At 46.8% G+C, this 27,089-nt stretch overlaps 1 protein-coding gene across 4 annotated transcripts in view; it reads left to right on the top strand.

Moving 5' to 3' along the window:
* The first annotated feature begins 1,375 nt into the window (after positions 1-1,375).
* Positions 1,376-27,089, top strand: part of ACVR1 (activin A receptor type 1) — a 126,526-nt gene continuing 100,812 nt past the window's right edge. For 3 of the 4 annotated variants that reach the window (XM_049106069.1, XM_049106068.1, XM_025471145.3), the window contains exon 1: positions 1,390-1,458. The gene's annotated coding sequence lies outside the window, so the exon portion shown is untranslated. Of the gene's footprint in view, positions 1,459-27,089 lie in introns of all 4 variants that reach the window. The other variant, XM_025471144.3, reaches the window with a different exon arrangement.

The raw sequence follows: 27,089 nt of genomic DNA, 5'->3' as shown, positions 1-27,089 counted from the left end.
GATCTTCCATTTCCTTTGCAACCTTTTGCAGCACTGCAGTCACCCAATAAATGCCTGCTGCATGAATGAACCTGTAGAGATAAAAATACTTTATGGTATCCCCATTTATTGGTTTCAGGCTCTTACTCTGCTTTGTGATAGGACTGTACATTATAAGCTTCTAGAGGGCAGAGGAAATGGCTTGGTGCTTTCCTTGCACTCAGCAGGCACCATGCAAAATTTGATCCCCGCATGCCTTTTTGATGCTCTGGATAATATTAGCACACTGGAGTGTTTTCGCGTTTCCAAGGACCGAGGTTGTCAGCCTCCGTGCGGCGGGGAATGTTCCTTCCTTTCCGCAGTAAGCTGCCCTGGCGCCTAGGACGGGGCCAGATCGCCGCAGAAGCCCCCTCCCCCGTCCCCCGCTCATTTTTATCGCTAAGGAGGCCGACTGCGAGGATGGCAAGCTCTTGCATAACCCCGGACCTCGCGGGGAAGTGAGCAACGTGGAAGGGGATTCGGAGGCGCACGCCGAGCCCCGCCGCCCGCGCCCCCCGCGCCCCGGGAGCCGTCCCGCCGCCCCCCCGCGCCTACCTGCGCGCCCGCCCGCCCGCCCGCCTCTCCGCCCGGCCCCGCTCCGGCCTGGCCGCCGCCGCCCCGCCTCCCAGGACCCCGCGCCCGGCGCTCGCGGCGTCCTCGGCCCGGCGGGGGCGGCGGGGGCGGCGGGGCCGGCGGGGCGGGGGCGGCGGGGCGGGCTCGGCGGGGCGGCCGGGCGGCGGGGCGGGCTCGGCGGGCTCGCCCCCGGCCGGGCGCCTGCAGGGGGCGCGGGCCCGGCCCCGCCCCGCCGCCTCCCTCTCCCTCCCGGCTCCTGGATCCGCGCCGGGAGGAAATGATGTGTTGCTGCCTGGTTAATCACAGCTCCAGACACCCATTGGCCGAGCGCTCCGCAGCCACTTCCTCCTCCTCCTCCTCCCGCCGCTCCCGCTCCTCCCGCTCCGGCTCCTGCTCTTCGCAGCCGCCGCCGCCGCCGCCGCCGCCGCCGCCGCAGCCTCCCCTCCGCGCCCGGGAACTTTCCTACTCCGGGGCCGCCTCCCCGCCTCCCCGCCGCCCGCCGCCCGCCAGCTCCCCGGCCGCGCCCCGCCCGCGCCCCCGCGCCTCGGGAAGTTTATCCCGCCGCCCCCTCCCCTTCCTCCTCCTCCTCCTCCTCCTCCCCCGCCTCCCCTCCCTCCCTCCCCGGCTCTTCCCCGGTGGCCGCCGCCGCCGCCGCCAGGCTGCCCCCAGCCCCAGCCAGCGCGCCGGCCCGAGGGCAGGAGCGCCCCGGCCCCGCCGCCGCCGCCGCCGCCGAGTTCCGGGCTCGCCCGCCGCCCGCACGCCCCGCCCGCCCGCCCGCCCGCGCCGCCCGCCCGCCGCGCCGCCCCGCAGCGCCCGGAGGGCTCGCTCCCCGCCTCCCGGCTCAGCCCGGCCGCGGCGGGACCAGAGGTGAGGGCGGGCGGGGGGCGGGCGGGGCGGGGGCGGCGGGGCCGGGCCGGGGCGGCGGGCGGCGGGCGGCGGGCGGGCGGCGGGGGCCTCGCGGGCGCCCCCGGTGCCTCCTCCCCGCAGCCTCCCCGCCGGCGGGGCCAGCGCCTTGGAGCCCGGCCGTCCTGCCCGGGGCCGCTCCGTCGGGGCCGCGTCTCCGCTCCCGGCCGCGTCGGCCCCGCCGCCGAACGCCGGGCGCTTCCAGGAGGAATTTTCTGCGGAGACGCAGCCAGTAAACTCCGCTGAACTCCCGCCCGCCCCCCGGGCTTCCGAGCTGCAGTTTCAAAAAGCTTCAAAGCCAGGAATGTGGGATTCGTCTCCCGATCCCCAGAAGGCGAATGTGGTTACAGATGTTGCACGAGACTTTGCCAAGTTTAAAGCCCTTCGCTCACCGCCGTAACCCGGCAGCGAGGCTGGAGGCCGGGCGGGGGCGCCGCGCAGGGGCCGGGGCCGGGGCCGCACCGCTCGCCCCGGGCTCTAGGCCGCCGTCGGTCTGTCCGGCCCGCGCCAGACGTGGCTCCCCTCCCCCCGCGCCCGCAGCCCCCTTTCCCCGGAGTTTTGAACGCTCCCTGCCTGGGGGAGAAGCTGCAGAGGAAGCTACCGAGGGAGGAAAACACACTGCGGGAGGAAAGTCATGGTTAAAAAGTTGTGCTTAATTTGGCTTTTGGAAGGTGGTAGCAGAGTAATCAGTGGATTTGTTCGTTTTGTTGGGCTTTCTTTTGTGTGTGTGTGTCTGTTTCAGAGAGATGGAGAGAGAGGAGACTAGGAGTGATGGCAAGTAGGGGATGGGAAAGAGGACTGGCCTCATGCACAGTTTGTATTGTTTTTGAGAAGAGGCCGTCTAATTGAGACTTAGATATAACCCAGTGGTTTTAAAGAATCCTGTCCCAGAGATGCAGACTGCTCTGACAGCCCAAGGGAAGGCGGTGGCAAAAAATAGACACCACCTCCCTTTTCCCCCAAAAAAATTCTTCCTGGAAAGGTGGTGTTAAGAAATTTCAGAGATGGGCTGATCCAAGTGGCAGGCCTTAAATGGAAACACTATAGTATGTCTTGGCACTTGTCTCTGGAGGTGGGTGGCTGGCTGGGGGCCCGGGCTTGGGCAGCCAGCAGACACTAGACTTGTGCTGACCTCAGACACTGGCCTCGCCATCCAGCTTTACAGTATGCTTTGGTATGAAATAGGGGCCTCCCCTGTTTAGCTGGTGGGGACAGAGGGGTCAAGAGGTTGTCCTAGGCCTGGACGGGACTTGGATCACCTGGCTCCTAAGACCTAATCACTTTGTTTTGTGATGCAGTCGTTTCTGTTTTCTGGCCTGGAACTAAACACACAAAACAAAAACCAAAAAGGAAGTCTTTTGAAGCTGCAATGTGTGGGTCTTAAATCGACGGAATTGTGTGGTGGGTTAATAGCATTTCTGCTTCACCCCACATGCACGCAAACACTCAGAAGGTGGTGAATGATGTTGCAGTAAATTCTGGATAAATGGCAAAACTCAAGAGCTGGGAGGGGGACTAGAATGGGTTCATACCCTCCTTTTCTGGAGTTCGGGTGAATTTTTCTTGAAATGGAGAGAGCGGGTTTTAAGTAAAACTCGATTTAGGTAGTGGTGTTACAACTTTTGTACCTTGGAAGAGAGTGATCATTTGAATCCGAGTGAATTTCTTGTTATCTCTGAGTAATTTAAAAGAATATTAAGGATGCTGCTTTGAGATGGAGGAGTTTGCCTTCTTCAGGAATGTAATTAATTTCAGAAGTGGGGACCTTAATGCCATTAATAGCATTGTAATGATTTTTTTCACAGTAGTGATTTACCAAATTTTCTGCCTCTGTCCACCAAACAGCTAACAGTGATTGAAGCAGTGGAGACTATGACTTACCTTAGATTGCACTGAACCAATACTGTGAGAATCATGATAGACTTCTAGGTAGGGTTGTTGGATCAAGTAGTCCAGCCTTATGGGGGAGGAAGGGACAGGGCAGGAGATGCGCTTGAAAAATGATCCTGTTATTCAAGGTCATGAGGTGAAGATTGAATCAATGTGTGTGTGTGTGTGTGTGTGTGTGTGTGTGTGCGCGCGTGCGTGTGCGCAAAAAGTACTTTAGACAAAGAGGAGCTGGGACTGGGAACAGTCCTCTATGCTTGTTCTGCTATTGGATCTCTGCATCTTGATTTATCTTTATGTGAAGGGGTCTAATGTACAACTTGTTAGACACTGGGGAGAAGTACACTGTTAATGGTAGCAAAAACCCTTTGATATGTTTGAATGAATTTGGTGACAGATATGTTGGGGAGCACCGGATATGTGCTAGGCACAGTGCTCAGCTCTTCACATGCATTTTTCATTACATTTTCACAGCAACCACATGTTTTATTATTATTTCACTCTTATGATGAGGAATTGAGGCTTCCTGAAATTGAGTAGTTGCCCTAGTTGTATGTAGAGCTAGTCCTCAGTGGAGTCAGGATTTGAACCAGGAGTTTGTGGGACTCTGGAACGTGTGTCCTCAGCCCCTTTTGGCCAGTGTTTGACAAATTTCATTCACTCATACACTGTCTTCAGGAGTTTGTTATGGCTAAGTTTCAGTCTATTAATTATTTAGTGTTTTTCTTTAAAGTGGTGATTGCCCTTAGAAAAACTTAAAAGATGTCATCTTTTAAGAAGAACCAATATATCATTGCCTTATTTGGAAAGCCAACTCCCTTGTTAGTAATAGGATGTAATCATAAAGATGCATTTGTACTCATAATAAAACCCCAGATTCAGGACAATGATTAAATGATTACCGTGTGTGTGTGTGTGTGTGTGTGTGTGTGTGTGTGTATTTTGCAGGGACCTGGGGAGGTTCAGGGAGGAAGAAGTAGGTAGATGATAGAGCATTGATGACCTTCTGGGGTTTTGGGTTGGGTGGTGGGTTCAAGGGTGCTGATTTTATTTTTAGACTTTCTAACCTACATACATGATACATATTTTTTGGTAAAAAGATAAAGAAAATTAAACACATGACTATTAACATAATGACTACTTGGGGAATATTTCCCTGCACTATGATGACTGTAGACAGCTCGGTGCCTGTGCGAAGTAGGCACGCAAATGCTGTTGGCTGATTGATAAGACCCCAGGTGATAATTTTAAAGCAAGTTGATTGTTGTCATACCTGAAGGAGATTGAGGTATGTCCCCCTTTTCTGTATTCTCCTGCTTCCACTCTCGTTTCAATACTGTGACCAACATCAGAGCGTGGGCTGCAGTGGTTTCTCCTGACTGTGGTTAGGGGAGGCTAGGGCTGAGCGGAAGCTGGCACTTGTCAGCCTCACCTCGTCGCATACATCTAGTACTCAGGATGGGTCAGAAAACGCTGTCATGAAGTGTTACAGTGCTTTCATTTTTACCCAGTGGGCACGTGTGACCATTCAGGCTGGGAAGCTGGGATTTAAGTTAAAGCAAAGCCTGGGTAAGATGTTAACAGCGTTAAACTGGCGAGGCTGAGAAGTGAAGCCATCAGAGATTTTAGTTGGAGTCCACATGGTCTCCTGTTTTACTTTCCCAAGCAAATATTGGGCACTGTGGCTTTATTCCTGGAAATGAGAATTTGAATTCGGTTTCCTGGTACAAAATGCCTTCTTTGATCTCCGGGAGTGAGAACTTTGTGTTTCTTTCTGTGGCCAGTTGCAGCTCTCCGAAGAACCAAGTGGAAGGTTTACCTCTTCTTTTTTAGCAGTTGGTTGGCCCTAGACTGCTCTTGCTTGCCCTGCTAGTTTAAGCAGGATTTGTCTGTTGGGAAGGGCATTCAAATCAAAGACTCCTTTTGAAAGAGCTTCCCGAAGATGGTGTGGTTGGCAAACCGTGGCCTTTGGTTCAGATGGGAGGTGGTTCTGTTTGCATTCACGCTCCCCAAATTAACTAACGACCCCCAGCAGCTTCCTTTTTGAAGTTGAAACAGATACTTCCCTGTCCCCAATATTCAAACCAACTGCCCAGTTGAATAATATTCCTGTGCTCTCAAATGCATTTAGGGAAATCTGAGCTTGTTTATATGTCTAAAGACTCTTCTGTGATCCATGAGAGTTTGTTTTCCAGAGCCACCACTACTCATTTGTTTGATTTTTGGGTTTCAGTCTCTGACCAACATTCCACTTTGCCCATTCGGGTTGCTTCATTGTTTGCTCTGGGTACTTGGCCTTTATTTCTGCGATCAGGAAAGTGACTCTGAATTTTAGTTTTTCCAGATTTTGTGGAGGTTCATGCCATAGGTGGGGTTTGGTCTTTGGACAATGGGGCCAGCTCAGGGGGTCCCCTTCAGCATAGGTATCCTCATGGTTCTTCTCTCAGGTGTCCTCATAGTTTCAGCACTTTCTCATCATGGAGGCCAAGCCTTGGAGTCGGTCTTTTTGCGTTGCCCTTCCCCCCACTTTTGGGGACGGCCAAATCCTCAGGGCTCTGGGTAATCTCGGTGCAGGAATGCGTCCTGGATTTCGCCTTTTGGCATTTTCCTAGCATTTTATCATCTTTACTACTCATTCTGTACTGATTGATCTTTTTGAGGGCAGAGACTTCAAGTTATTCACCCCTCCGTCTATTTGTTTGACACCATTCATTCTCCTTCACCAACTTCAGACCTTTCAGAATTCTCTCACTGGGCTCTTTGAGGGCAAGGACTGTGTCTTATTCTTTGGTCTATGTTTTGTACCTAACCCAGTGCCTGGCCCCGACTACACAGTCAGTAGGTGGTTTTTTAATTGTCGAGAGAATGACTGTATGATTGCGTATTAGAGAAGCAGACAAGCCCAGTACTCTAGGGAGTCAGGGAGGCAGCCTGAAAACAGAGGATACCAGACACAGAAGTCCTTAAGCATAAGTTTGGGAAGAAGGGATGAAAGACCTAAGAGCTTGGTGTTGTAACATAGTGGATTCAACAAGCATTTATTGAATTCTTTTAAACTTAATGCTTCCTATTGTTTTTGGGTCTAAGGGCAAAACCTTTTTTGGGGAGGAATATCTCAACTCATATTTAATATCCTACAGAGCATGGAATCCTGTGATACTGAGTGCATGGCTGGGACTCTTGGTGAGTTGACTCCTTCACACTGACTTTGTCCTGTTGCATATGTTCACAAACAGTTGACAGTGAAAACAGTATGGTAGGCAACACTCCCGTGGAGGTGGAATATGGATGACCTCTTTGGAAAATGGAGAGATTCCAGAGTGAACTTCTCTTTTGATAGGTTTTTAAGGGCCGATTTGAGTGGGCATGCCATGTCGACCTTTTCTGCTTGAATGCTTGGTAGCTGGGTGCCTTGCTCGTCTGTGAAAGCTAGGATGGGTCCTCGCTAGCCTCCACTCAGCATGGATGACATTGAAAATAAGATCGCTCTGGGGTGCCTGGCTAGCTGAATTGGTAGAGCATGCTGCTCTTGATCCTTGGGGTCATGAGTTCAAGTCCCACATTGGATGTAGAGCTTACTTAAAAAAAATTGTAACACAGAGAAAACAAGATTGCTCCAGTTTTTCTTTTTTCTTTTTAAAGCAATCATGGAAGAATTATTGATTGAACTTCTAAAAATAACCTTGAGTTTGATGGGAAATGTACAGAGGAGATAAAGGAACATAGGAGTGGTCTGAGACAAAGCTGGATATTAGATGTGTGGGATGGTACTTGGAATTTGAAGAGACTGGATACTGAGAAAGATGTGCAATAAAAAGAACTTGAGAAAAGGCATTCTGGTGTAGAGGGGATGAGTTGAGATATTTTAAGCCAAACTTCCTCTATTGTAGCTACTGGTGAGTGGTGGGGTACTCTTCGTGAAAACATAATGTGCCTGATGGATCACTCTCCTTAAGTTATAGGTTAATACTTATAAGTTATACTTTAATACTCACTTATAAGTGAGTACCACTAAGGAAGCTGAAGCTTTTGGACTCGTAACTTGATGTCAGGGACTTAACACAAGATAGAAATATATACATAGGACAACCAGTAGGAGGGAAAAGTGTAGGTGGTTATCTGGAGTGACCTTTATCTTCCTTTTGAGAATAAGGAAAATGGTAAGGGACAAGTGTGCCAAGTGATATATTTTTTTTAGATGTTTTTGAACTTGAGGAACTGAACTGTTGTGCACAACAGGTGGCAAGAACAAATATTCTCTTACTTTATGAGTGTGGCCCTAGTAAAAAATGGAAAATCTCAGTCCCTGGAGATTATATAAACATAAATGTTCTATTTCAGTGTTTTAAAAACATTTTTTACTCGCAGCAATACATTTTACATCATGACTGAGTACACACACATACACACATGCATATTGAAAATAAAGCTGAATTACAATTTTTACAACACAATATAGCAATGCTTCCTAATTTCTAGTCTTTTTTTTTTTTTAATTCTGGTTTCTGTTTACTAAATTGATTTCACAACTTGCTAATAGGTTCTAACTAGCAGTTTGGAAAAAAAAAAAAAACCCACAACTATTCGAGATATTGTGGAAATCAGCCTTAATTTGTTTATTGGACATTTGCTAATCTGGATGAGAATTTTGTTTTTCTTTTTGTTGAGTCTCAATTATTCTACAGATGGTCCGTGCCCTTCTGCTCTCCCACCATTCCCCCACCCATTGTTTTTTCTTCTCTGTGTAGGGGGTCTTTGCTTGTTTCTGTATATCAGATTAAAGTGACTAATATGTGCTTTGGATCAGCTCCAAAAGTACATGCTCGTCTTGATCCTAATCGGCATCGGAGGTGGGCCTAATTAATTTAAACTGGGGGCAGGAGCCACTTAGATCCCTGTTTATTTAGATTATACTTGAAATGGGATGGTGGCCGTCAGTAATGAGGGGATAGCAGGAGTCCCTTTTTAGGTCACCTGCACCGAAAGGAGAATGGGCAAGAAGTAGGCGAGGTGACCCGATACAGTTATTGTTCCAAAACACAAAACAAGGCTAGTAGGGGCCAGCTCTTTGCATCCAAAGATGTAAGAGCTGAATTGGTGACTGCAGTCCTCGTAGCTGTCATTGTCCTTATCATTAAAATCCCTTCCTGCCTTGCTGCTGCTCCTCCATCGTTTCCCCTTTTCTTCTTCCTTCATTTGTTGAGCATTTATCAAGGCCTCCCGGACTTGGGGCTGGGCATGGAAAGGACAGCAAAATTAAGTTGATCTTAGGCTGCACTGGAGTAAGAGGCCACTAAGAGGAAGACTGAAGAATCGGACATCTAACTATAAATGGCAGGAGGCCGAGTATCTTGGTCGGGAGACACAGAGGGATAAGGAGCAAATAACACTTGTGGAAGTGACAGGCTGGCCTTGGAAGAAGGTACCACTTTGATGGTACCGTTTTGAGCATCGTACAGATGTGGACTAGGCACCCTGCCCAAGCAGGGAACGGGCGAGTGCCTATGAGGTGGCTGGCTTTCGTTTAAGGGCCAAGTTGTATAAACGCATTTGCACGTATTTGTTGCCCCTGGAATTGGGCTGCGTGCCTTGAGGTGCAGCTCCTCGGGGAGGCAGCGGGACCTGGGCCGGCTGGAAGGCAGAGCTGACTCAGGCTCTGGAGCGGAGCTGGGTAGGACGGTCGGTGCGGCGCCGCCTTCTGTTGCACACGCTGGCCCGTCCTGTCACGTTTTGCTGGGCTATGTGGCAGCGCCTGGAGCGACCAGCCGGGTGACATGGTGTGACCGTGTAGAGTACGGTGGGGTTTGCGCCGTGGAAGAACGTGGAAACGGAGGCTGAGAGCCAAATTTTGGTTTACTTTGAGTGCCGGGCTCAAAATTTTAGACTTGGTTCTAAAAGAGCGTCCGTGAGCCCGTGGCCGTGGGGAGGCCTGCTCGGGCGCCCTCCCTGTGTGCTCTCCCCTGAGGCTCACCCCTGCTGACCGACCTACTCTCCTACCCCCATTTTACAGCAGGAGAAACCGAGGCTTCAGAGGGGTGATGGAAGATGTCGGAGGTGACCCGACACAGTTATTGTTCCAAAACTTGCCTGAACTTGCACCCACGCTGTCCACCCCAAAGGCACTTGCTCGAACGCAGACTTTGAAAACCGGTGGCCCCAGGCCCAGCACCCCTCAGAGTTCTGTCCCGTGTGATCCCGAACGTAAGACAGTTTTTCCTTCTCATTGTTGAAGTAGTTGCTGTCGTTTAAACTTGGGGGTATTTCCCGTAAAATGTTCAACTCTGCACGTTCTTCTGCGAACCTGCAGGCCTGGCAGCTCGGGGCCCAGGCCTCTGCGGGGACCTGACCTCCCAGGCCCGAGGCCGGCATCGCGCTGTCCCTGTGGGCCTCTGGGTGGGTCCCCTGGTGGGTAGGCTTCTCTGTCGCCGCCCTGAGGGGTGAGGGTGGGTGCCCAGGAGCTGAGGGAAACGAGTGGATGGAATCCGGGTTTGGGCCTCTTGCCGGAGAAGCTGTAAGGTGCACAAATCATTTTTGTGAAGAAGGGAAGGAGCAAGTGAGAGGCAGAAGCATCTGACCTGGGGAACTTGGATGGCCCAGAGCATGGTGTTGATCTTAAAACGAAAGGTTAAGAGCTGGTCTGGAGCAGGGCATGGTATTGGGTTTCCGCTTCTGGAGTTAGCATAGAGAAGAGGGCTTCCTGGAGGCTTGTGAGGAGTTGGAAACACGGCCCTAGACCCAGCAGATAAGGGTTTGGAGCTCTGGGGATTCGATCTGTGTCACAGAATGCCATCTGAGGGCACTTGGATCTGGGGGAGAAAGGTCCCTTTTGGAACTAGGAAGAAATGGGCTGAGGTCTGAATGATAAAATGAACCAGCTACACAAACAGCTCAAAGTCTCTTATTGACTTTTTTGGGTCAAGCACCTTATCTTGCAAATAAATCAAATGTTTATCCTAATAAAGGAATACCGTTACAGTCTTCAACTTTTGACCATGGGGCCTGATAAACATCTGCTCATAGAATCAAAGGCACATATACTGTTTGATGGCTGACACCTGCAATTTAGGTTTATGCCCTATTGCACTGAGCCTAAATTAAGTGAAAGGAACCCTAACGATTTCTCTTTCTTTCTTTCTTTCTTTCTTTCTTTCTTTCTTTCTTTCTTTCTTTCTTTCTTTCTTTCTCTTTCTTCCTTTCTTTCCTTTCTTTCCTTTCTTTTTCTTTCTTTTCTCTCTCTTTCTCTCTCTTTCTCTCTTTTCTTTTCTTTTCTTTTCTTTTCTTTTCTTTTCTTTTCTTTTCTTTTCTTTTCTTTTCTTTTCTTTTTTCCCTTTTTTTCTTTCTTCTTTCATCACAGGTGACAGAAAAAGTGGTTACTCTAGCCCTGTGAGATGGGGAAAACAGTGCCAGGAGCGAATGATTTGTTTTGAGATTTATTCTTTTAGCCAGTTTAGAATGGAATGTCCTTTTTAAATTACAGATGAGTTTTTTTTTCTTCGTCTTATCTTGGCTTGTTTGTTTAGGATTCCCTCCAACACATTGTTACTTAATCAGCTAGCTGTTCTCCTTCTCCCACTTGGTTCCCCTTGTGATCCCTGAAGGTCTTATTGTTTTAGGACATTCTAGGCACAGGTGGAGTGAATCTTTCCCAGATGTGGCCTTTGAGCATGAAAATCTTCCAGGAGGGAATTTCTTTTGTTCTCATACTTTTTTTTTTTTTTTAATTAAGTTTTTGATTTTAATTCCAGTATAGTTAACTTACAGTGTTCTATCGTTTTCATGCTTTTGTCTCAGACATTACAGTCTCCTTTTTGGGCCACATGACTTAAACAAAAACAAACCCAAATTGGTGTTTTTATTTCTAATTCATAGCTTTATTTCATTACGTGAGTACATTGATGTGGATTCCCATAATTTTTTTCTTTTTTTCTTAATAACCAGATATTTTTATTTTTTACGATAGTTTATGTTTTAAAGACAATATGTGGTGTTACATGTGCTCAGTAGAAGATTTGAAGTATAGGAAGGGTGTATAGGGAAGGTAACTTTTGTCTTCCAGCTTTTTCTTTACCTTCCTAGAGAAAAACCATCATTAAAACTGATTGTGTATCCTTCCAGGGATCATTTTTATATTTACAAACACATACTAATGTGTTTTTCTTATAAATATAGTATATCGTACAATTTGGGTTCTTTACCTGACTTTTTTCACTGAATTTTTCTTGGAAATCTTTTCCTATTGGTATGAACAATTCTCTTATTCTTTTGAAAGGTAATTCCTTCGTGTAGGTGTATTATAATTTATGTAAGTAGTCTTTTACTTATTTTAGGTGACATTATGTGTTACAGTGTGGCAGTGACTCTTTACATATGCTACTATGTAGATCTGTCTGTCTCCTGTAGCTGGCTGTAAATATCAAGGACTGGAATTACTGAATCTAAGGATATTTACTTTTTTCTTTTTTTTTTTTTTTTTAAGATTTTACTTATTCATGAGAGAGAAAGAGAGAGAGAGGCAGAGACACAGGCAGAGGGAGAAGCAGGCGCCATGCAGGGAGCCCGATGTGGGAATCGATCCTGGGTCTCCAGGATCACACCCTGGGCTGAAGGTAGCGCTAAACCACTGAGCCACCCAGGCTGCCCTGGGTATTTACATTTAAAAAAAAAATTTTATTTATTTATTTATTTATGATAGTCACACAGAGAGAGAGAGAGAGAGAGAGAGAAAGAGAGAGGCAGAGACACAGGCAGAGGGAGAAGCAGGCTCCATGCACCAGGAGCCCAACGTGGGATTCGATCCCGGGTCTCCAGGATCACGCCCTGGGCCAAAGGCAGGCGCCAAACCACTGCGCCACCCAGGGATCCCGGTATTTACATTTTAAATTATAGTATAGGTTGTACCAAGAATTCGATTTTTGAGTTGTTGTAATGAAGCAAAGTGACGTGGTGGAAATGACAAAGCAATGCGTGAGACTCAAGCAGGAATCTGTTCTCTGGTGTAAATCAATTTTGTGGCCCAAGAAAGTCACTTTCTTGACTTTTTTCTTCATGGTACTTTCTTCATCTTTGGAAAGAGCATAGATTCAGCTATTTCTGAAGTTTAATAATTTGTTGATTATCTTTCAGTCTGCCTGCTTTTTAGTACTTCCAGTAAATGGAACCTGATGATTTTTTTTTTTTTTTCCTGTGTAAGTTTGAGACTGAAGAACCCTGGGCTTTGGAAGCCTTGCTAACCACAGCTTTACTTTGGTTGTTTTAAAGCACTGTGTCTGGTTTGTGCTTTATGTTAAAAGCAGAGCTTATATGGCTGATTATCTTTAGAAAAAATATGGTGAGTGGTAAGTAGGCATTTAGTGACCAAGAAACTTGTATAGTCAGCTTTTTATTATTGATCAAGAATAGAGGCAATGGATTTTTAGACTTAGGGAAAAAGTTTTATTTTTGTAATAGCTTTTTAAAAAAGCAATAAGCATATGATAGACAGTTTTTAAAAAACAGCAAAATTTTATTTATGATTTTGGAGCCTACCAGAGTGGGCTGCTTTTGATCGTTCAAAGTTTTTATAATATGAAGAAGATATGTTAGGGGATTGTTGCAAATTTTGAGGTATTTAGCTGGTGTAGCTTAATAAAATGGTTGGGTTTCCTGGCGTTACCAAATTAGATGTATTTAAAAATTCAAACTCAAGTAAATAAAATTTAATATAAAATTCATGTTTTTTCCCATGCTGCATTTTTTTCTTTAGAAATTGGCTCCCCCAGAATTAAGCAACATACTTAGATTTTTTATTTCAAAGACTTAAAAATTTTGGGCTGCCAATATAAATGTAATTTTCCTGGAAAAGATTTTGAGCCCTTGGTTACTCATAAAAAAAAAAAAAATTACTTACTAAAGCTCTTTAAATATACAAATGTATTCATCTAGCTGTAGAGTAGCAAAACAAAACAAAACACTTAAATGTTCTTTAATAACCTATACATATAACCTTTACATATGTTAGGTACATAAAAATACATTTTTATTCACGAAATGGAACATTATATAGTCATCAAAATTTTTTATCTCATGAGTCTTCAGGAACAGATCTCACCTTCAAAGTAACCTTCTCAAAAGAGGGTTTTGTTGGCTATTCCATCTAGTTAGATCCTTTCTTCTTTTCTGTATATATCTGTGGGGTAAGTACCAAGAGCCAAGACTGTTTGGTACTCTGAGTGTGCATGTGTGTCCTATGCTTGGTATGCTGCTTTATCCATAGTGGGCATGCAGAAATGTGGGGGATGAATAGGACAGGCTGTTGTATACAAAACAACATTAAGTAGAAAAAGCAGGACACAAAAACTATCCAGTTCCATACCCATAAATTCTATGTAATTCCATAAGTGTAAGTAAACAGAAAATAGTACAATTCCAGACATATATATGTATGTATATACGTATGTGTATATATATATATGTATATACGTGTGTGTGTGTGTATGTGTATATATACACACACACATATGGACATGGAGGGGAAAAAAAGGCTGGTAGGAAATGGGCCTGTTAACAGTTACTGTCTTTGAGCTGTGGGTCATGCATAATTTTGAAGAAAAAGATCTTTAAATACAAACGGGTGAAGTAAATATTGGAAGATTATGTCACCTCAGGAATGTATTTTACCCTTTCAGCATTAAAGGTGGTCACCTTACCTAAAATGATGTATTACAACACCGTGGCCTTTTCTCCTCTTGAGTAAAATGTACTGTATCTCTGTAGTGTGACAGGTTTTATATCTACTTTAGAATTAAATTATGATCTGAGAGTTGCACTTTTAAGAAACTGGTTTTAATTTTACATCAGATGAAGTTAAAGGGTAGTGAAAGTATATTAGATCTGGTACAAGTGTCTAATTATAATTATTGACACATTTTCAAATGCTCTCTTAAGTATGATACATTGCCCATGATTTTGACAGCTGTGACTACATTAAACCTGCTGGAGCACTCTGCACAAAGGTTTGTTTAAACTTAGAATTGTCAGAAGGAATCTTTGTGAAGTAGATGAACACAGATTTAGAGGTCAAATGGTGTTTTATTTCCCACTGTGCCTGGTGATTTTTGTCTGTTAAATGTTAATCAGAAGATTATCTGGATTTAGTTTTCATTTCAGGAAAACTGAGAATTTAATTTTTTTGTATAGTATAAAGAATAGGTGATGCTCTTCATTTATGATTTGATTCTCTGCAGCGTTAGCTTAGATTCTGCTTCTTTCTCTTGCCTAAGGTCTCCAACCACGAAACTCCGAACCGACAAACTTGATTCTGCATGACAACCTTACTTTCTAAAGGTCTCCCTAGACCAAGTTCATATATTATCTCCTCTGTTTGGCTATTCCTTCTCTCCCTATAGATTTGTTGAGTAGCTACTATGTGCCAGGCACTGAACGTATATAGACAGAATGGCTGTCAGAGGGCTCAGCTTGGGAGAGGCAGAAAAATAAATAGCCAGATTACAACAGAGCAAACACCAGAATGGGACTCTGAACCTGAAGACGGGGTGTGCAGTTTTATTCGAGGGGGCATCTGAAGTCCTCTTTTCAGAAGGATATTCTTGAGCATCTTGAAGGTTGAGGAAGAAGGTAGCAGGTGAGAAAGGGGCCTTTGAGGCACAGAGGCTTTTAGGAAAGACAGCATCCTTCAGAACCAAGTGTTACCAGAGCTCTGCTCCTCAAAAGTTTGGTGCTTGGTTCAGCAGGAGTGGCACCACTGGGGCACTGGCCTCTCCAGAAATGGGGAGTGTCAGGGCCACCCAGTTCTGAACTAGAATCAGTGTTGCAACAGGATCCCCAGGTGACTTGAATGCTTCTAGAAGTTAGAGAAACAAGCACGAGAGCTGGGGAAGGAGACTGCCTGCTAAGGAGCCTGGACTTTTGTTTTCAAACATGGGATTGATAATGAAAAATAACTTTAACAGATTTATCTTTTCCCCAAGTTATCTGGAAGTGAGGCAGGATGTTCGAAGAAGTTTCTTGAAACTGAAATCAAAAAGTGCACCACAAAAGAAGTCCTTAAGTAAGTTTGAAAAATGCAGGACATTACACTCTTCTCTCTGCCAGTATAAATTTTCATAGTAAATTGAAAGTTCTGAGAATTGGCTTTGAGGGACCCCTTATCACTTACCCTGGGATAGCCCGGATATCCCTAGTCTTTGAGGTTATTACACCGTGGACCCCTTTGTTAACACCCTGGGGAGGGTGGATAGCATTTTGCAGAACACATTTTGGGAAATGCTAGCACTTATTCCCACACTTGAGACATTGCCTTACTCAGGGTGACCAACTCTCTGGGGTTGCCAGAGAATGAGGGCCATTGTAGGGTTGCTAGACGTTCCGTGCTGAAGTTGTGGGCAGACAAGGTGAGTTGGGTACCCTTCCTATTCGTGTTCTGTGCCTGTGACTAATTACTTCATTTTCTTTAGATGGGCTCAATCTTTGACCTTAAATACCTATTTTAGGCTCATTCTAATGGGATAATACCCAAATTTACTTGCACATTTGAAGCACCAGAGGGATTTCCAAACCCAGCGCTCATTCCCACCCTACCGGGTTGTGATTTAATTGGTCTGGATATACCCTGGCGTGGGATTTTTTTATAGCCCCCTAGATTAGGGGCGTGAAAGCTCGTTCAAAACAACTATCACTGAAAATGCAGTATTGATATGCACCTTAAGAGTTGATTTTAATTTCATTGAATTAATTTAATTTCTATTCTAGAAGAGAAGCATTAATCATCAAAGAAAAAAAGGTTCTAGAACTTGATCTAGCATCATGTTGGGGGACCACCAGTAGTACGTGTTCCACACTTTGGGAAACACTTGTGTGGAGGCTGGGGATCCCAGACTGGCCAAGCAGTGGTGACAAATGTGGCTGGAGAAGATGGTGGAGGTTTCAGAGCCGTCGAGGGGAGTGAGGTGTTGAGATGTGGAAAACTGATCTGATCCTGATCGGTGTGGTTTGGTAGCAGGAGGAGAGTCTCTGGCTACATTGGTTATAGATGTGATCCCGTAACAGGATAGGGAGGGGTAAAGAATGCAGGAAGGTGAAGGGCTGAATTTACAAGCCCTGTTTGAAAGGCCTTGGGACATCCTGGGGGAGTTGACCAATGGCCTGTTAGAAGAAAAGAGCAGTTAGAAAGGGCTGGGCTGGAAACAAATGAGAGCCTGTCCAGGTCCTTATGGCAGTGAAGTCCCAGGTGGGGAATCAGCTTGCCTGGGGACAGGGTTGAGGGTGGTCTGCAGCCAGGGCCCAGGATGGGTGCGGGGAGAAGGCCCTGGGGTGGGGGGGAGAGTCTGGGAACGGCCCCAGGAGTAGGAGGGATGCTCGGGAGAGTGTGTCTTCCTGCACTCACCCTAAAGAAGGTAGTCCTGTGAACCAGATAGATAAGAGCTCCAGAGGGCAGTTTGTTTCAGTTATTCAGGACGTCATTAGTCATGTTTGTGTAAATTTGGCATGAGGGAGGACACAAGATTACAGCGGGTCCAGAGGGAAGAGACTTGCTAGAGCTAGTTTTAACTGAAGAAAAAGCCTGGGATCGTATGGGACCTTAGGGAATAAATCTGGGTTTGTTTGGGAAGTAGTCATCCTCTGGTTACTCATGGAAGTTATTTCAACAAGGCACAAAGATCATAACGAATATTCAGATATTCACAGACAAATTGCCAGAGCTCTCTGGGGTTCCATAAAATCGCTTTAACTTTCAAATCGTACCATTCACATTTTCTCTCCTTCTTTTACTATTCCCTGGACACAACAATGTCAAATTCTGAATTTATATGTTTATAAATGTCATTAGACTTTTTTTTTTTTTAATGTTGATGATACGGCCACATGTGATTGAGCATGCCACCTTTGTTCCTTTGTAGTTCACGTTTGTGGAGGGTTTGCAGTTTCCCAAAGCAACACCCCATCTTATGTGAGCTGCAGTAACCTTTGTACAGAAGGCAGGGCTGAGAAAAGAATTCTTCCATTTTACAGGGAAGAAGAATAAGAGCTCTGAGGTTTAATATATTGAGGAGGACTTGCCCACGATTGATGACTTAGTGATCGGGCGGGGTTGGAATCCTGGTGTCCTGGCACCATGCTTCTTCCATCACATTCTGGAATGAGTGGGGATGGAGAGTGTCACCCCCCCCCCCCTTTTCCTCCAATTAGTCTGTAAGTTCTTTGAGGGCAGAACTTGCTGCCCTCAGTGGCTCCTGCTGTTTATCGACTCCTTCACCCATTACTGTAAAGAGGGCTGGGAGGTGGTAGTGGGCAGGAGGCCTGTTGGCCCAAACTTCCCACTCACGAGGTACCTCACACTGGTCTTGACATTACTTTTGAATGACAGGGCCTCAGAAACATAACAACAGGATTGAACGAAGGCATCATGGGTCATGTTACTTTGAACTTGTGTCTCATTACTGAACCATGTAATTATCTTGAGACCAGCCCAATAATACTGCCTGGCATGGCTTGTAAACATTGAATACATACACGGTTTTTGTCACTCTGTTTTGGCATTTCTTCATATTTTAATACCAGAAGTCCTCTTAGTGGAAGAGGCCCAAAGCTTTCTGGACTTCAGAGAGGCTTTCCTTTATGTCTGAGGTTCCCTGATGGGCTGTGAAGAGTGGTGTGAAGGTGGGTCAGCCTCTCTAACCACGTTCGCAGTTCAGGAGAGCTGGTCTTGTTTTGTAGTCCTTACAGGGCACGTAGTGGGCACTCAATAAATACTGTTTTGAATAAGGGAGATGCTGTTTTGTATCACACTTTCTCCATTTTATCACAAGGGACCATTATCAATGTTTTTTTTTTTTTTTAAGATTTTATTTATTTATTCATGAGAGACACAGGGAGAGAGAGAGCGAGGCAGAGACACAGGCAGAGGGAGACGCAGGCTCCATGCAGGGAGCCCCATGTGGGACTGGATCCCGGGACTCCAGGATCACACGCTGGGCTGAAGGCGACGCTAAACCGCTGAGCCCCCCCACCCCGGGCTGCCCATCAATGTTTTTAAAATGACTTTTTTTTTTCCTTGTGAGTCGTTAAAGATACGATGTTAGGTTTTGGGGAAAGGGAATGATGAAAGAGAATGAAGAAATGGAATCAGCAAGTTTTAGGACAAGAGAGGAGAGGTTTTGAGTGAGCTGTGAAAAGTTGAAAGCAGGGAGTCGCTTGGGGGAACTGGAAGGATGTCAGACACTTTTGAAGGAGCCCATGGAGGCGAGGTGAGGACGAGACAGGAGTGATTCTAATCTGATGATGTCTTAGAGGAGAAACTGAAGAAGGTCTTTTTCAAGCTTAATTATAGCCACGGGCCAAAAGCACGTTATAGCACTTTGTTTCTACTTCTGCGAAGAGATGGTAGGGTGTAAGCTCTTTTGTAGGGTCCCGTCCAAGCAGTTGCACTTCAGACCACATTAAAATGTCTTCTATTTAATTTTTTGATTTTTTACTTTTTAAAAAAGATTTTATTTATTTCTTTGAGAGAGGGATAGAGAGAGAATGAATGATCTGGGGGAGGGGCAGTGGAAGAGGGAGAAGCAGACTCCCCGCTGAGCAGGGGGCCTGATGGGGGATGCGGGGCTCCATCCCAGCACCCTGCGATCATGGGCCAACGCCCAACCACTGAGCCACCGCGACGCCCCCAGATACATTATTTTTTAAGACTGCAGCGGATTGAGGAAGAGGCATAAAATTTTGAGTCCCTTTTTTGTATTTATGTTAAAATTTCAAGCTACCGGTTCAGCGTGAAGCGAGGGACTCTTTAGTCACTGAGGAAATTTAGGCAGATGAGTTGCTGTTTGGTCATCAGAAAATGCGCCGTTAGGAGCTTGTTTCTCTTGAGAGGAGAGAGAGGCCGACTGTGAGAGCGGAAGGTCGTGCCCGCCACTGGCTGTCGCCTCCCTCCTGCTGGAGCACAGACCCACAGGGCTCCTCCGTCAGACCGCAGGGCCTGCTGGCGCGGGCACCCGCCGTACTTGGGGCCGCCTCCCCAGGGCCGCCTGCGGGCTTGCGTGTGTGCGCGCGTGTGTGTGTGTGTGCGTGTGTGTGTGTCCCTGCTGCTCAGTGAGTGAGGTGCACGTGAGTTGTCCTCTTAGGGAAGGGGCTTTAGCCAGTTCAGCCCTGAGAGGGCCATGTGCCCGCCTGAATGGATGGGCCGGGCCTTGCTTTGGTGAGGGGCCTGTCAGTTGTGCGGCGGCTTTCACCGGAAGGACCAAAAGGCGGGAAACCCAAGGGAGGAGCGTCAAGTTTGTTTTACGGAGAAGCAGCCTCTGCTGTGCGTTGTGCGCCGCTCCTGTGCCAAGCGCCGTCGTTCTTTCCCGCTGGCTTTGCTCTTGGCCTTCCGGTGGTTTCTGTGCCGTGTTCCAGTTCGCTGGTGATCGAGATCATCACCGAAGCTTTGTGTGAGTTTCTGAGTAGAGCCATGTCTGTGGAAGGTGGATGCGAACTGTTAGGAATAACAACAAAAAGGGCTTCCGTCATCTTTCTTCTTTCAAACTTTTATGATCCATTGATGGTCTATTTTGATTCATGTTTTTATCTGTTCTTTTTAAAAAAAATATTTACTTACTCGGTACAGGTGCGTGGTAGGCCCCGTGCTGATCCCAGAGCGCTGCTCCCCGCCTCAGGAGTATTCGCGGCCTAGGAGCGCGACCCCTGCGTGGGCGGCCACAGTCCGGAGGGGCCCGCGCAGCCCGCACAGAAGCGTGCAGGAGCCGTAGCGGCGGGTCCGGAGGAGGAGCGCCCGACCCGCCGCGGGGGAAGGATGTGGGGAAGTCTCTGGCCCAAGGAGGTACTAAGTGCACACTTGAAAAATAAGTACAAATGGCCTGGCCGGCAGGGCAGCCTATCCTAACCTGGCGAACGGCCGCAGGCAGCTACGAGGCAGGAGCAGAGCGTGGTGCCCGCGCGACCCCAGCGCGTGTGGCTTATGGCGTAGGGTTCCTGAGGGGATTGATGTGGCCTGAGGCCCGAGAGGCGGCTGGAGGCCACGCTGTGAGGACTCCTTATTCTGTGCTGCACAAGTCAGAGCTACTCCCAAACCTGTTAGGGAACTTTGGGTAGGAAAGGGGTCCGAGGCCACTTAGATTTCGGAGCATTCACTGGCAGCAGTTTTGAAGATAATCTTTAATAATTTTATTTGTTCATTTAGGCAATGGACTGAAATGTGGGTGTCCCCCCAAATTCGTGTGTTGAAACTCTGACCCCCCAGTGTGATGGTACAGAGCTTCCTTTTTTTTTTTTTTTTTTTAAGATTTTATTTATTTATTCATGAGAGAGACGGACGGAGAGAGAGAGGCAGAGACACAGGCGGAGGGAGAAGCAGGCTCCGTGCAGGGAGCGCGAGGCGGGACTCGATCCCGGACCCCAGGACCAGGCCCGGGCCGAAGGCGGCGCTCAGCCGCTGGGCCCCCGGGGACCCCGGTACAGGCCCCCCGAGCTTAGGGTAGGGCAGGTCCTGAGGAACGCACTGTGAGTTGACAATGCCCTAAGTGGGGAAGTATCTACCACACCCGCCCCGCCTGCCCGGGGCTGCCACGACGCCGTGACCCAGAGCCCCGTGATGGTAAGTTGTCGGCGGTCGGTGCGTGCGGCCCGGAGAGGGGCCCCGGGCCGGGGGCAGGGTCTCCCCGACGCAATCTGAGGTCCGGTTGGCGCGCTCGCTCCGCCCTCACGGCAGGAGCTCGCAAGGTGCAAGGTCTGCGTGAGGCGGAGGCCGCCGGTACCTGACGTGGCGTCCGGGCCCCAGGGGAGTAGCGCGAGGCGGGGAGGGCGAGGCCCCGGGTGTTGGCCCCGTCCTGAGGCGCCGCCCGCCTGGCCCCGTGCCCCGCGAGGACGCGTGAGGGCGGCCGTGTGGCCCCGGGACGGGCCCTCAGGGACCGGGCGGCGGTGCTTGAGCCTCCAAGAGCGGCGCGGCCTGCGGCGCTTCGGTCCGGCCTCCTGAGGGGCCCCCAGGCTCTCCTGGTTATTTGGGCGATGAGGAAACTGGGCTCGCGGGGAACCACTGCGCTCAGAGGCTCAGGGTGCGCTGCGCCGGCCACGTGCGACGGTGACCTCAGGACAGTGTGTGTTCGTGTGAAGCGGCTTAGCCGTGCCCGCGGCGCCTCCGCTGCCCCAGAGGCTTCCCGGCCGGGCCTGGTCTCCCTCCCAAGGCCTTGCTTTGTGTCTTCTTCTGCCCTTTCCCTCCCTCCTCCGCTTCCTCCTCTGTTGGCATTTGCCTTGGGCTCAGACGTAGGCTGAGGCCGCCCCGGCCCGAGTGCGTTTTGAGCGCTGTAGCTTCCATGGGCTGCTTTCTGAGGAAGCGTTTCCAAAAAAGAGGAGTCTGCGTTCATTGCTGCCGCTTAAGCCCCTTGTCATGGTCTTTGAGACAGAACATTCCCTTTCTCCCCATTCCTCCGAGTTGCTCCCGCTCACTGCTTCTGAAGCGCCAGGCGGGCCCTCAGGGCCGACTGTGGCCTCCTCAGGGGCCCCTGCGTGGGGGAGGCGCGGGGGGCTCTGTCCAGCGCCCCGGGCCGCCCTGCCTTGTACCCTCTGCGAGCCCTCGGCCGCGGCGCCTCTGCAGGGTTAGGACCTCTGCAGGGTTAGGGATGCAGCGCCGGGAGGTGCCCATTCTACCTGTAGACACTGTGTCTTTTCACGGATTGTTTGTTTTCACCTATAATAAAGTGCAGCTTCTGTTGATCCTTCGGCCATAGTTCTCTTTTTAGCTATAAGAAATCGGGAAGAATACTGTAGTTACGTGATTAGAACTGTCCTTCCCCCCCATACTCTTAAATTTTTTTTTTTTTTTTTTTAATTTATGATAGGCACGCAGTGAGAGAGAGAGAGAGAGGCAGAGACACAGGCAGAGGGAGAAGCAGGCTCCACGCAGGGAGCCCGACGTGGGACTCGATCCCCGGTCCCCAGGATCGCGCCCTGGGCCAAGGCAGGCGCCAAACCGCTGCGCCACCCAGGGGCCGCCCCCCCCCCGCCCCCACTCTTATCTGAGCGCGATGTTTCTGGAGCTTCTGTGGTCTTGCCCGCCTGTTGCGCGTGTCTTTGCCTGCTTGAAAGTCTTTAAAGGTCGGTGTTTAGAGTGGATTGCATTGCGGTACATCTGACTGGATTTTCTGTCTTCCGATTTTTTTGACTTCCATGCTTGCGCGGTGCAGCCCAAACTGCCGTAATTCCGACAGCCACGTAGTCCTACTTAGGTGAGGTGACTACCAACAGGAATCTCAAAAAGTATCCTGTTCTGTCATAGCTGCCTCATATCTAGGTGCTGCTGCTACATCCTGGTTCCCTCCAATTCCACGTGTCCACTTGTGCTGTTTTTTTTTTTTTTTTTTTTTATTCCCTTCACTAAATAGAAGACCTTACCTTTACCTGGAGTAATTTTCAGTTTGTCATTTCTTACATGTGGCAATAACCTTGAACATTTTGGATTCCCTAATGCATCCTTTGAGTGCACTAACCTACAGATACATCTGCTTATCTTTTTGTCCATCTTGACCACAGGTATTTCGTAAGAGCCTTTGTCAGACAGATGCCTTGCCAAAATCTAGAAGTGTGTGTTTCCTTGAACTCACAGTTTCAGAGTCTTATTGAAACAGGAAATTAGGTTAATCTTATATGACCTGCTCTTAGTATTGGGGTCCCCAGGGATTATCATCTGCTAAATGTTTAAAATCCATTCTCAAATCTTGCCCAGGACTTTGGTCTGTGTCTCTATAGTCTGTTAACATTTTCCCCTTGTTTAAATTTTTTAGAGCTTTTATTGATTATTTAATCCTTTCTGACTTAGTTTTTTACTGGCTTCTTTGTACCTTTTCCACCAAATTCTGGAATTTTCTGAGATAGATTGTTTCTCTCTCTTTTAATTTCCATCCTCTTAAGATTCTTTTTTAAACAGTTTTTTCATTTTATTTATTTATTTATTTATTTATTTATTTATTTATAAAATAATTTTTATTGGTGTTCAATTTACCAACATACAGAATAACACCCAGTGCTCATCCCGTCAAGTGTCCCCCTCAGTGCCCATCCCCAACTCACTCCCACCCCCGCCCTCCTCCCCTTCCACCACCCCCAGTTCGTTTCCCAGAGTTAGGAGTCTTTATGTTCTGTCTCCCTTTCTGATATTTCCCACACATTTCTTCTCCCAGTTTTTTCATTTTAATTCCAGTTAGTTAACATACCATGTTACAGTGGTTTCAGGTGTACCATATAGTGATTCAGCACTTCTTTACATCACCCAGTGCTCATCACAAGTGTGCTCCTTACTCCCCATCACTTATTTCACCCATTCCCCGCCCCCCACCTCCGTTCTGGAAACCAGCAGGGTGTTCTCTATAATTAACCAATTTCTTGGTTTCTCTCTCTCTTTCCCTTTGCTCATTTGTTCTCTAAAGTTCTGAATACTTTCATTATCCAATAAGGTGGCCACTAGCCACAGTCTACAGAAGTTCTCGGGTGTATGGAATTGACTGACTTCAAGTTGAAAGCCAGAGCAGGAAACACTGACACATGGAGTAGAAGGTTAAGTTTGACTATTCTGGGAATCAGAAGAAGAGCACCAAGGAGAGAAGTAGCCAAGATTTAACCAGTCAGACTTGCCTGTTGCTATTGCCAGATTATCCATGTATGGTATATTCGTTGCCCTGTCTGTTGCTAACAATGAGTCATTTTGCAAATAAATATTAATAAATTTTTATGTAGAGTATTTTTTAAATAAAAACCCTGTGGGTAGTGATAATAAGTTTTGGAAGCAAAATAAATCCTTAAATTGGTAATTTTGACATGTGATTCTGCATAGTGCTACTAACCTATTCAAATGCTACATATTTGTTGTCATTTTCTAGTGTTTGCTTACTCTTATATGCTTCAGTTTTGTAAGTACTACCAAGCTTAACATTCCTTATTAAACATTTAAAAATATATTCGTAATAGTAAAGAGTGAAGAATATTGGGAATGTTTTAAAATAGCTTGTGATTTCAAGAATTCCCAGGAATCCCAATTGCTGCTTCTCAGATCCCAAAGGTTGATGTCCGTAGGGAATAATCCATAGTGCTTGTTCCCAAAACTACTTGATCCTGATCTAAAATGTGGTAGGTTCAGAAATTATGATTAAGAGTTTAGAAACTGTTAAGGCAATTTGATGTTGCCGCGATTGACATGTGATCAGTGGACTCAACTCACTGGACAGGATTTCTTACATCAGTTTTGATCCATTCTAGATGGTAAATTCAGTTGGATCAGCACTGGTCTAAATGAGAGAGTGATGGCTTCAACCAGGCTTGGAAGCATGAGAAGAGGTTGATTGGAATCAGGAAATGCTTTGAAGATTGAGCCAATGGGATTCATTACTGGATTAGATGCTGGAGTGTTCTAGATTATCTTTCCCTCAAGTACTTCATTTGTAAAATGGGGAATGTTATGAGAGCTACACTCAGGATTGTTATATCTACCTCAAGTGTTTCTCTGAGCTTGCTGGAAATCCCTTGCATGTGGTGCTGCTAATGTAATCTTCCTAATCCAGTTATATAATTTCCTTGACCCTTAACCCATCAACTACTCACTGTTGCATTTAGAAGAAGTTTTAAACTGTGTAGGTTGACTTTTAAGATGTGTGGCATCTTCCTTTAGACTCTTTCCCATGGTTGTCTTATACCACGACCTCTCATACTCTTGGCTGTGCTGTTTCATTCAGTCTGTTGCTGCACAATAAATCATCCCAAATGTGGTGGTATAAAATTCCAAGCATTTTGTTATGATCATAGTTTAGCGAATCTGGATTTGAACAGTGCACAGCAAGGACAGTGTGTCTCTATTTTACTGTGTCTGGTGTCTTAGTTGAGAATGTTTGAAGTTTGGGGGCTGTAATCACCTGAAGTCTCATTCACTCACATGTCTGGTGGGTGATGCTGTCTGTCAGCTAAAACGCCTACATGTGGTCTCTCTGAGCTTCCTCAGAGCATGGCGGCGGAGTTCCAAGAGCAGGTGTCACAGGAAACAGGAAATGGAAGCTTCTAGTTTCCTGAGGATTGTTCCTGGCAACTGTTACAGTGTCACTTCCACCATATTCTATCGCTCACACAGTCACATAGCCCAGATTCAAGGGGAGGGGATGTAGTGCCTGCGCCTTGGTGGGAAGAGGGCCAGTGAATCTTGGGGCCATGTTTTAAATCTACCACAGCCTACTGTTAGCCGCCTTCCTCTGTACTGTGTCTAATTTTCTCTGTCAGCTGCTGTCCCCCCATCTCTCCCTCCCCCCCTCCACTCTCTCTTCCCACCCCAGTTCAAATGCCATTTCTTTTACCATGCGCCTTTGCCATATCCCATTCTCTGGTGAAAATCAGTGTCTCCGTCCTTTAAGTGCTTCATTATTTTTTTTCTTTATTCGTAGATTATAAACTCTTTGAAGGTAAGGACCATATCTTGTTTACCTTTGCGTAATCTAAGCAGATACAGTCCTTGATTGTACATTCAGTATCGAACTGAGTCTCAAATTTGGGACCCAGATGGGTTGGGACTTGGCAGTGGTTAAGTAGAAAATTTTAATGAGAAAATTAAAAACTTTCCTTTTAATACAGATTGTTTCAAAGATTTTTTTTTAAACTGGCTTTCTGTTGAAAAGTAAGACTTATGAACTTTTCTCCCCATAGCATAACATTAGAGGAGAGTAGCTTTTTGATACTATCTTCTTCCTGTCCAGTTTAATCCCTGCTACCCATGCCTTACTGTTTTTACAAACTGTGAGTTTTAATCTATTACTAGATCAATTTAGTGAGTCACACCCAACATTAGAAATAAAAGGGAATAGAATTTCGAATAAAAACTCATGTATTGCAAGAGTAAGAATTGCCTCATGAGATTTTTGTTTTGGTTTTACATATGTATGTATGTAATGGGTTGAAATGTAAGATATTTTTTACTACATTTGGGGTCAAAAAGCTTGAAAGACTGTTCAACTGCCTTCTAAACTCTTGGTATTCTAATTCCATCCTTCCCTCCCTTCCTGCCTTCTTTCCTTCCCTTTTTAGATTTATTGCTTTTGATATTTTTAATAATCTTTTCTGAAAAAGATTATTTTAGAGGGAGAGAGAGTGAGCGTGTGCGTGTGTGCACATATGTGAGCACACATACTGGGGGAGGGGCAGAGGGAGAGAGAATATCAAGCAGACCCCCTGTTGGGTGCAGAGCCTGAGGCGGGGCTCTATCTCAGGACCCTGAGATCAAAACCTGAGCTGAAATCAAGAGTTGCTTAACTGACTGAGCCACTCAAGTGCCCCTGATGGTTTTTTTTCTAAAGGCTAATCTGCAGATCTCTTCTGAGGACCTTGTATACTCCATCGTTTATGCTCAAGCTTTTCTTCACTTATCTAGCCTCTTTTTATAATAAACCTCACTGTTCCAATGTGACCTATTGCTTTCTCTTCTCTTTTGGAGACTTTAAGCCTAGTCTTCTGTCCTCAAGAGGAGAAGAGGTGAAATTAGATAATTCCTTTTCCTCTTTTATGTTTTTATGGAGGTATAGCACACATATTGTAAAATGCACACATCCCTAGCAAACAGCTCAGTGAATGTTGACATCTGATTTCATCCATGTAAGGCATCATGCAGATGAAGATAGAAAACATTTCTATCATCCCAGAGCTTATTCTTTTTTTTTAAATAACGATTTATTTATTTATTCCAGAGAGAGAGAGAG

This window comes from Canis lupus, chromosome 36 (genome assembly GCF_003254725.2).
Source record: "Canis lupus dingo isolate Sandy chromosome 36, ASM325472v2, whole genome shotgun sequence".
Taxonomy (NCBI): domain Eukaryota; kingdom Metazoa; phylum Chordata; class Mammalia; order Carnivora; family Canidae; genus Canis; species Canis lupus.
This window is presented reverse-complemented; position numbering and strand designations above follow the sequence as displayed.